At 43.8% G+C, this 9,980-nt stretch overlaps 1 pseudogene; it reads right to left on the reverse strand.

Annotated features, from left to right (window-relative positions):
* Positions 1–248: 248 nt before the first annotated feature.
* LOC127225847 (calcineurin subunit B type 2-like) lies at positions 249–746 on the reverse strand (annotated as a pseudogene).
* Between the last annotated feature and the right edge of the window lie 9,234 nt (positions 747–9,980).

Raw genomic sequence — 9,980 nt, forward strand, 5'->3', positions numbered from 1 at the left:
GAGGTAACTTAATAACACTGCAGGGTGGCAGAGGTAAAGAGAAACACTTCCTGGTTAGCCAGAGAGACAGTAGCTGAATATCTTGAATACATCTTGAAAGAGAAGAAAGCTAAATATGTTGACTGAAGCCCTTAAAAGATCAAACTAAAAAACAAAAACAAAAAAACAAAACAAAAAAAACAAAAACAAAAACAAAAAAAAAACCCCAATAACAACAACAACAAAAACCCCACAAAACTCACACAAACCGACCAACTTCTTGTGGATCTCATGCTTCTAACCACATCACAGAACTCTTGGAAGGATATCCGGCCATCGCCGTCCTTATCCAGGACCAAGATGGTTTGTCTACCAGTTGCTGCAGCTGCCAGTCCTTCAGATTGTTACCCACCATCATCTTCAGCACCTGGAAGAGCTCCCCGTTGGAGATGTAGCCATCTTTGTCCATGTCGTAGATTCTGAAGGGCGAACCTTAGCTTCTGGTCTTCGTCGCCCTTGACGCTGAACTGCGAGGTAGCCTGATGAACTCGTGGAAATCCACTTCCCCGTTGCCATCCGTGTCAAAGATGTCGATTACTCGACTCACCAGTGGGTTCTGTTGCAGCTCAGGCAGCGACATGAACTCCTCTATGCTCAGAAACCGAATTTGTCCAAGTCCATCTTCTTGAAGCTTCTGCACAACCTTCTAATCTCATCCTGGTCAAGTGGTTGCCCATCTCGGAATAGTAGCTGGCCTCGTTTCCCATGGCGGGGGCAGTATTAGAGCTGGTAAAGCCAGTGGGAGGGAGGAGACAGCAAGGCAGAGAGTGCTGCCGTTGGCCTGTGCATCTCGCGAGAGCCCGCACGGTAGAGGCCAGAGGTGGGCAGCAGGCAGGGAAGGTGAAATCCAGTAACTCAGTGAGGACAATAAGAGGGGAAATGGAGGCTGGAGGAGGGGATCGGAGGACAAGCGGGGGCTATTCAGGAAAGGGATAGCTGTCACTGAGCCTGACCTCCTCTGTAACCTGAGTCTTCCTTACAATTTCTCTGGAAATTATTTTTCTCTTTCATCTCCCTTTCCCAAGAAATGGGAGCCCCAAGAGGCAAGAAACATATCTAGATAATCCACTGTGTTATCTCCAGCAAAGACTACATACATAGCTTGACAGACAATATATACATAACGGACATATATTAAACCACTGACTGAGGATAACATCAGACTGATGCTTCCTTTGCAGGGTGGTGTAAGGGTCAGATAAAATCATAGTTCAAGCGGTGATATGAAGTAAATTCCCCATAGTTCTCCCTGGAGCAGCCAGAATGGCGTCCTTTTGGACCTCTTTCAGGAACTGAAATTACAGTTACCAACATAGCTCTTAAGAAATGCAAAAACTTCGTAATTCAGAGCACTTTAAAAAAATAAAATAATAGTTACTGTTCCCAGGGAACACTGGCCTCTGTTGCTTTGTGTCTGATGCCTGGGGCTGGCTGTCCCACAGAGCTCATTAGAGATCTTTTGACTGTGTGTCGGGACAGCCTGTGTGCTGAGAGGGGCAGCTTACATTTCTCACTCCCTCCTTCGATTCCACTAAGGTTTTGTTCTCTCAGCCAGAATTAAATCTTTCTTTTCTTTGGAGTAGCAACTCCAGTTCTCTACACATACAAAAAATACATGTGGTCCAAGAACAATCTAGTTCAAAGGGCTGGGGGAACCTCAGGCTGCTAAATCTCACTGAGAGAGGCAAGCATCCTCCTTCCAAAAACAAGTTGTGTATCATGTCTATGTTCTTTAGTTCAGAGGAAGATATCAGCTGGAAGGTCTGTGACGTTGGCACAACTGAGCCACTGGATCATTTTAATTTTCTCTGTAAAAACATAATAATTGTGGTGCTTTGAATAAGAATGTCCCCCTACCCCTCAGGCTTTGGCCTTTGAATGCTGGGTCCCAAGTTGGTGGCACTGTTTAGGGGAGGTTTGAGAAGGCATGGCCTTTCTTAAGGAAGTTTATCACTGGAAAGGACTTTTAAAGGCTTGTGCCATGCCATTCCTAGGTTGCTCTCTGCTTCTTTCCATTTGGCTCTCTGCTTCCAGATCCACTGTGATGGTGATGGACCTCCTATTTCTCAGAGAGCCAAAGCCCCAAAATATGCCCTTTTCTTTTTACCAGTTGCCATTGTCATGGTGTTTATCATAGCAATAGAAAAGTAGCTAAGTAATAATTCACTTTTTTTGTTTTAATAAAAGGGACTTATTTTTATTCTTGCTGTATGTCTATGTGTAGCTATCTGTGTGCATGTGAATGAGGCTGTCTATGGAGGTGAGAAGAGGGCATCAGATCCCCTGGAGCTGGAGTTACAGGCAATGGTGAGCTGCCTGATGTAGGCACTGGGAAACAAACTCAGGACCTCCGCAATAGCAGTACATACACTTACAGTTGAGCTTTCTCTTGAGTCCTTCCATTGGCTTTAAAAAATTAAACAAAACACCCTTTACCAACCCAAGCTGTTTACCAGAGACTTATTTTGGCTTATTTGCTTGTTTCCCAGTTATCCAGAGAAATTAACAGGTATAGTTTGTATAAAGCCTTTTGTGAATTTGTAATGTTAAAGGGAATTAAGCTCCAAGGTTCCATGTACCTATAAATCTCAGCACTTTTGAGACTGAGGCAGGAGGGCTCAGGAGTTTTTACTCATTGTGGCTACATACTGTGACCATCTCAAGAAGGGAGTGGGCAGAGATCACCTTGAATTGTAAGATTCTGAAGTCAGTGCTCATCTCTGAATGCTACTTATCCCACCACTCTGCTCTATGCCCTTCATAGAGCCCCACAATTTTTCTAGATTGGGATTGGGGGATAGGCAAGCCCTGAGGGCGTCTGATGTTAAGTTTTCATCTATGAAGAGGAATTAATTAGCCTAATAGTGCTCTGTACAGGTTCATGAACATTAGAGCTGAGGTTGGCCAAAATGGTCATTGCCATTTTTCTTAACTAATTTTATTTTTATGTTCTCTGCTAGTACAGGCAATGTCTTAAGGGAAGAGTTCTGGCAGCCCTGGACATGTTAGTGTATGTGTACATTTAACAAACATTTGTTAGAAAAGAGCCATAACAAATGCTAAATCACATACACAGACTTTAGTGGATAACCTGGTGAATCCTCTGGTATAGATTGCAAACTACAGTGTAAACAACCTCTGATTTCAACATCAGTATCAAGGGAGCACAAGCCTTTGCCAAGGTGTTCAGAAAGTTCCAGGCCACTAAGACATGGCAGTGTCCAAGCACACAGAAGGCTGGTCCCATAGCAAATAAACGCACATCAGTGGACAGATTTCTACCATAGAATTTGCATATAAGGTTCCTTGACACACCAGTCAAGGGACCCAGACATGTGGCCACCCTAGCTGCCCCTACTCATAGTTCCTATGCTACACACATGTCACCAAAGGCAGTGTGCGAAGTCACTTGGGATCTTAGGAATGTGTATGAGAGCTGGTGGCCAAGACACAGGTAAGAATGATTAAATGTGTGTGGAAGCTGCTGGGGGTGTGGGGAGGTAGGTGAGCAGCAGCTGGAGCTGGTAGTCTTTCAGGAACACATGGCCACGTAAGCCTGCCCCTCCCCTGCCTAAACCTTCTGTTTTTCGGCAGGAGTGGGGAGCATAAGGTTGGGCATTGAGGGGTACAGGGTAGGAAGGCCTTCTAAAGGAAAGGAAGCAGAATCCAAGGCAAAAACTATCCATAATCAGCTCTGGGCCCTGAAGAGTTGGATCTTCAAATGTAGGCGAGACAGAGGAAGACATCAGCTTTTCCAAACACCACCTGTATCCTCACTTGACTGAAGAGGACGGACCATGTGTGATTACATGGCGAACAGTGTCTGCCTGTCAGAACCAGGCAGCTAATGAGAGAGTCATGAGGGACCTGGATAAGTGTGGTGGTCTGAGTGAGAGTGACTTCAAGGGTCCACATGTTTGAATTCCTTGCTTCCCAGTTGGTAGGGAGGCATGGCCTTGTTGGAAGAGGAGCTCACTGGAGGTGGGCTTGAGGTTTTCAAAGGCTCATGCCCTTCCCAGGTGTGTTCTGTCTTCTGCTTGTGGATCAAGATGTGAGCTCTCAGCTGCTCCTGCTGCCTGTCATGTCTTTGCTCCACCATCACGGACTCTAACCTGAAGCTGTAAGCCCAAATCAATGTGCTCTTCTGCAGATTTGTATTGAACATGAAGTTTTATTAGGAAAAAGTAACTTTATAGGAAAAAGCAACGCCACAACAAGATAGAAAGTAGGGAGTTTTCAGTCATTAACAGTGCTAGACAACTGGATCTTATCACCCACTCCTTTGTTGTGGCTCTTTGACCAAATCAGGCAGGCATACAGGCCTGACCCTTTCCAGGACCTCTGCCAGGCAAGGCAGATAGAAGGAATCAAGACAGTTTCATTTTATTATAAGTGATTTTATTTCATTAAAGGCTGGCTGTGAACTAGACCAAGATGTGGGGGGAGGGAGGAAAAGGAAGACAGAGAATGGAAGGAAGGGCAGATGGACTTGCTTAGACATTGGTTACATTCTTCTGCTGCACCCTGCTCTCCACGCTTTCTACTCATTCGCTGGGCTCTTCAGACTTCTCATTGTAGGCTTGTGGAAGTCAGTGATAGTTGCTAGGCACTCAAGATTCCTTACAGCTTTTCCTGAATAATTATTTGACGTTTATTGCTGTAAAGGAGACACTAGTGGGCTGGACTCCACATGTGTTACCAGGAGGCAAGGGAATGGGTATGTACTTGTAATCCCAGAGCCAGGAAAACAGGATAAGAGGATTTCTGGGGCTTGCTTGCTAGCCAGCCCTAACTTTGCAGGCAAGCTCCAGGTCAGTAATAGATGCTGGTCAGAAGACCAAGGTTGATGATGCCTGAGGAATGATACCCAAGGTTGACTTCTGGCCTCCAACCTGTATACACACACATGCACCCACCTGAACACTTAGACACATGAACATACCTATTCATGTGATGATTGTGATGGGCAGTTTAGGTAGTACACATAGAAACTTTTCATGAGGAAAAAAGTTGTCACAAGAATTAATGATTTAATGATTGGACAGACACCATTGAAGAGATAAGACACCATTGAAGAGATGGCGCCACCTCATTTAAATGCTTCCAACATACAAAAATTCCTTTTGGTCCTTGCATTGTAGAGGAATTTAATACCATCTTGAAAGCTAGAGTTGTCAGTCAGTATGAGGTTGAGTCCCCTGTTGTTCTACATTTCATAAACTTTTTAGTTTGGCATCATAATGGGATTCCAGCCATTGTTTCCATTTTATCTAGCTATTCATTATTCTTAGTCATTTCCATGGAAAACACCATTTGTTACTTTTCTGTGTATCACTGCAGGGTATAAGGGACTGCAATAAATTAAAAAGGGTTGATTGATTGATTTGTTAGACACCAGAAACCTGATGCACTCCTGTTTTAACAAAACGCATTCCCCCTCAGTTTATTTTCCCCAATAACTTTCAGATTAAGAGCCATGAGACAACAAAATGCATAAAATAACTGACAATGAAATTGGAAGTGATAAGACATGTGGTCTGTCTTCCACTCCCTTCTCCTTGTCAGTCAGGGAGCAGGTTTCTGGGCAAGGAGACACATCTAGCAGCTCTCCTATAAGTTGTGCAGGGAGTCCCAAGCCTCCCCAGAAAGGGCTTCTGTGGTCTTGGAGCCACACTTGACATAACTATATTGATGTGAGCCACAGTGTGGTGTGAGAAAATGCAGCTTAAGTTGTAGCTTAGGCCCTGAGCTCACGCTGTTTCTGAGTATCAGGTTCTCATCAGCAAAGCAGAAGGGAAAGAATGAAGCCATAGTGTTATTGAAGGTACATTTAAGGTTACAGAAGATACCATCTAAAGTGAAAGTCTTTAAAACACATATAAAATGGCTATAGTACAGCATGGGAATGCGGCATGTTTGTTTATACTGCTCTCTTTCCTATTTCTTTTTAAACATTATTTATCCCCTACAGCTTGCCTGCCTGCCTTCCTGCCTCTCTTCCTCTCTCTTTCTTCCCCCTCCCTCTCCTTTCTATTTATTTGTTTGCTTGCTCTGACTACATACCTTTTATTTTATTTGAATCTCAGGAAGGTTTCATCAAGCTTAAATCATTCAACAGATTATACTGAACATAACCTACATGGTTGGCCTTGTGCCAGATAGTGGACTTACTTTGGTGAAGATGGTACAGTCCCTGGGGTAATTGAGTTGTGGCACTGAGAAATCTAGTTTAATGAGTGTGGATTTAAGGTGTAACATCATTTAGTCAGACTTTTATGCTTATCATGTATATTCCAAAGGTTTAGGAATCATAATAAACTTGGCTTTTTGTCATTCTGGAACAGTTTTAAATATGAGTCTTGATGTGCATATTTTTAAAGTTTTGTTATTTAACAATTCTGTAACCTCCAGCAGAATTAATTAACCAAGCCACTGTTCATTTGGAAAATGAGAGAACTATTGCTAACTCAGATTCATTCCCAACACTGACTAATATAGGACATGAAGACCAGGCACAATGCGCAGTCCAGAATTGGCATAAGGAATAATTTTTTGACTACTGTAGACTTACCTGAATATTCTAATTGGGTGTTTAGAAAACCAATGACTAGTTGAAAATATATGTAATTCTATGGATGCAAGTATTTTTTGAGCAGCTACTGGATTAGAGTAATGTAACGGTTGCCTAGATCGGGGTGGGGGGAGATGGACACTAAAACTGTCACATTCTGAGATGTAATGGAGCCTTTGTGCTATGTATTACAGGTGAGAGATAGCTGGCATCCAAAGAGTTCATTCAGCCGGGAAATTTTTATTGAGGAAGGGGATGCTAGAACTGAAATCTCATGGTGCAGAAGAGGTTAACCAGATGGTTTTGGAAGAGGTGGGCATTCCAAATGGAAGAAACCCCACATGCAAAAGCATGGGAGCAAGGGGAATAAAGCCAGTGGCAGGGACAGAAAGAAGACCTGCGTGACTAGAACAGGGACATCAAGGGACAGCAGTCATATTAGCTGAAGTGGAATGAGGTTTGACCATGCCAGTAGACACTGAGGACAGGGCAGTGCTTATTCAGTTATTTCTTATGGGAACACCAATGGGTCTAACATACAAAAACACTGAGGACACGCAGAGGCTGCCCCCTGCTCAGGAAGATTATGGGCTCCTAAGTACAAGAGAGTTGTGACAAATTGAAAGAGAAGATATAGAATGAAAGATGCCATCAAAGGAATGAACTCTTTTTTCTGGCAACAAATAGAGGCTTTTTTTTCTTTTTGCAAGAAATATATAATCCTTCTGACAAAAGGTAGACAAATGTCACAGCTGTAGATGTCATCCAGGTACCTTCAGGTTGGTTGCCTTTCAGTGCTGGAGCCTGAAGTTCCAAATAGAGAAGCTGGCAGAAACATGCTCTTCCTGAAACCCCAGAAGCCATTGTTCTCTGCCCTTCCCTCATTCCTGGTGGCTTGAAATTTCTCAGTGTTATTATTTGGGTTCCAGGGGCATCGTAACTGTATTCCAGAAGCCCCACCACTGTCACCTGGCAGAATGCACTCAGGCAGTACTCTGGTCACCCAGGGTTGCATGAGTACTAGTCGGCACGCAGGTGCAAGGGACCCCTTTAAAAGACAGACCCCACCCATTTAGGCTCCTTTTGTTCTCTCTGCTCTTACTGCTTTTTCTGCTATCTTTGCTCTCCTCTCTTTCTGCTCCTGTCTCCCTGTTCTATCCTCTCTCTGTCCTGTCTCTTTATCTCTTTTCCCTTTCCTCTCCCCTCCTTTTTCTTTTCTTTTTTTTTATATTATAACATGGTTTATTTCATTAAAAATCACATTCTAAAAATTATTTTTCTTATTTTGTATATCGATCCCAGTTCCCTCTCCCTCCCATCCTCCCATGCCCCCAACCCCTCCCATCCCATTCCCCACCCACTCCCCAGGGAGGGTGAGGCCTTTCAGGAAAGATCATCAAACTCTGTCAAGTCATTCGGGATAGCCTCCCTCCTGTCTCTAGGTTAAGGGAGTATCCCTCCATGGGGAATGTACTCTGGATACATCCCAATACATCCTGGTTCCACTGTCAGAGACTGCCCATAGACTGCCCAGGCTTCTAACTGAGACCCACATTCAGTGGTTCTGGCTCGGTCCTATGCTGGTTTCCCAGCTATCAGGTCTGGGATTCATGAGCTCCCCCTTGTTCAGGTCAGCTGTCTCAGTGGGTTTCTGTAGCCTGGACTTTTGCTCATCTCCTCCCTCTTCTGCAACTGGATTCCAGGGGAGTTGGCTCAGTGTTTAGCTGTGGGAGTCTACTTCTGTTTTCATCAGCTACTGGATATTCTCTCCCCTTTCTAATAAAACTTCTCACTCAAGCTCTGTCTGCCTGGCATGTTTGTCCCCCGCCTCAGTCACCCTCACCTGCCATGGTTCCCCATACAGGACCCCCCTTCCAGCTTTATCCTAACATTGCAGCAAAAGAACAACACCTAGCCTTTCTGGCTGATAGCTCTACACGTAGAAGTTGCAGGCAAAAATCCCTTTAAAGACTCAGGGGCTTCCCAAGATGATGTTTCCTTGTCCCCAAAATCCCACCTACTCTAACTGCTCCCATGAGGGAAGAAGTGTCCTTAGAACCCAACAGGCTGACCATCTCTTTGAATAGTTCACCAAGTTCATGCATTTCTGTTTTGCGACACCTCACTTCAGAGCCACTAGATGGCACTCACTCCTCGCTTTCATTCCTTGTTTTCTTCAAGCTGGAATCTCCAGAGCCTGGAGGCAGGGACTTTCTGTGCATAAAGTAGATGAGGGAGGAGTCCTAATTCATGAGATGCCCCATAGACTTCAGTACATGGACATATGAGAAAATGGAAAGAAACCTGTCTCTCACAACAGCTCTAATCAATTTGAGCACTGTTCAGGCCTTCTAGTTGCATAGTAAATGACATTTCATAAATATTCATTAGCTCGAGGAATTTAGGAGAAAAGCAGGAACTACTAACAGTATGTGGTCTTGGGTGTAATTTATGCCTGAGCCTCTCTGGAATGCAAAAGAGGAGATCCTTATTCCACAAGATTTGTTTATTTGCTCATTACCACAGGTGATGGGGACATTTGCTGGATTGCTTTTCCTTGTAACAGAATTCAACCTACACAAACCAGAAATCAACAGACAAGCAGGCCTGCTTTTGCTGATGTTGGGTGAAGAGGAAGCAAAACCCGAAGTGTGGGCTGAAGGCCTGCCCCCAGAGCAGTGTAGACAGTAGTTGTTACTGTTTTTCTAGATGTGTTTTAAGTGCTACCTAATGGTCTGAATAGCCCTTCTCCATGTTTCCCCATAGAAACCTCAATGCGGAGTTGGAAGAAAGTGAAACAAATTACAGCACCACACTCTAAAAGCTAGTTCAGTCAGCACACAGTCAGAACATTCAGGGTCAGGGGGTCTCTCCCTGCCATCAGGAAGTCTTCAGTTCCACACAGAAGCAACAACTAGCCATCTTTGAACGGTAAGAGGCTGGTGATGTGTCTCTGTGCAAATGATCTAAGAGGATTAGACAAATGCAATGTCTTACGAGAAGTAGTTATTTCCCAAGCTGAATTATTCTTTGCACATAATTTGGTAGTTTTTAGTTTTAGTATTTATTTGTTGTTTATTTATTTGTATTTATTTATATATTTATTTTTACTTGTAGACAGGTTCTTTCTGTATAGCCCAGACTGACTTCAAACTGATGGTGCCCCTGACTCAGTTTCTGGTTGCTGGGATTATAGGTCTGTTCCTCCATGCTTGGCTTAGACCTAGATCTTACTCAGGGAGAGAGAAAGAACACTGGTTAGTCCAGACATTTCCACTAACAGTTTCATTAAATGACCTTCACACTTTGAGGCAGGCCTTATTATATCTTTGGCTTTGAAGGGGAAGATCTGAAGTTGTAATCGTTTTTG

This window comes from Phodopus roborovskii, unplaced genomic scaffold, assembly GCF_943737965.1.
Source record: "Phodopus roborovskii unplaced genomic scaffold, PHOROB, whole genome shotgun sequence".
Lineage (NCBI taxonomy): Eukaryota > Metazoa > Chordata > Mammalia > Rodentia > Cricetidae > Phodopus > Phodopus roborovskii.